Below are 1,149 nucleotides of genomic sequence, written 5' to 3'. Positions count from 1 at the left end.
AGGCTGTTTTTCTCCCTTATCTTTACTGTTGCGGTTTCTGCTGACGGTTGTACCTTTGTTTCTTGTTGGGTCTTACTGTTGTCTCTCAGGGTCCTGAGAAGGAGGAGGTGATTTTAAATCATAACAATTAACACTGCCCCAGCAGTGAGCTGAGGCTTTGTCCCTCAAGGTCTTAATGCCCTGCACTGGTCTTATTTCAAAGCCTTGACATCCTCCCTTTCCGAGTGTGAGACGCAGGAATGCAGACTGCTTGTAGCTTCCTTATCTTCCCAGCTTGAACCAGCTCTGAGGCCCTTTTTTTACTGGACTAAGTAAAAGTTCATTATTTTATCTAAGTGCGGCCTAAGGCTTCAGCAAATTTAGCTCCTCATGCTAGGCAAGTTTTATAGAAGTTGTGCTAAGCAGCTACCTCTAGACAGTTTCAGTTCAATATTCTTCAACAGCTACCACCTCTGGGCCTGCCTGACAAAACTTTCTTGGGTACTGCTGGACTGGGCCCCGGCTGGAGACGCCCCTGCGCTGCCAGCCATGTAATGAGCCTTGGTTTCCAGCTGCCAGTTCCTTAGGGAGCAAGTGGGCCTCCCTGCTCCCTGCGAGTTCCCTTGGGCCATCTCAGGCCCTGGGCAGAGCAGCATGGGGCCTGGCCTGCAAGTGTGCAGGGCCTTGCCCCTGCGATTCCTCCTGTGTGGCCAGCCTTGCCAATGGCTCGGATGTGCCCACTGTGCTGACCCCCTGCTCAGCGTGAAGCACCTGAGTGACCCCTGCCCACCCGCAAGCAGTGCTGCCCATCCCTTTGTGGCTCCCTCGAGCCAGCTTGCAGCCTTCCCCGCTGAGCCTGGCAGGCCCTGTGGGGCTCTCTGGGGCTAGCTCAGACCCTTCCCCCAAAGCCTGCCCAGCCCTGTGGGGCTCCCTGCAGGCAGCTTGCACCCCATCCCCAGAGCCCATGTGGCCCTGTGGGGCTCTCCAGGAATGCCTCATACCTTTCCTCCCCAAGCCTGCCCGGCCTCTGGGGCACCTCGTAGGCAGCTGGAACCTGCCCACAATGCCACAAGTCTCTGATGCCAGGTGCCTTTCCCACTTCCCCATGCCTGTTTGAAGTCTGTGTGCCATGAGATATACCTACCCACAGCAATTCTGTCCCTCTCCAGC

The sequence above is a fragment of the Dromaius novaehollandiae genome, unplaced genomic scaffold (assembly GCF_036370855.1).
Source record: "Dromaius novaehollandiae isolate bDroNov1 unplaced genomic scaffold, bDroNov1.hap1 HAP1_SCAFFOLD_45, whole genome shotgun sequence".
NCBI lineage: Eukaryota > Metazoa > Chordata > Aves > Casuariiformes > Dromaiidae > Dromaius > Dromaius novaehollandiae.
Note: the sequence above shows the minus strand (reverse complement) of the source record.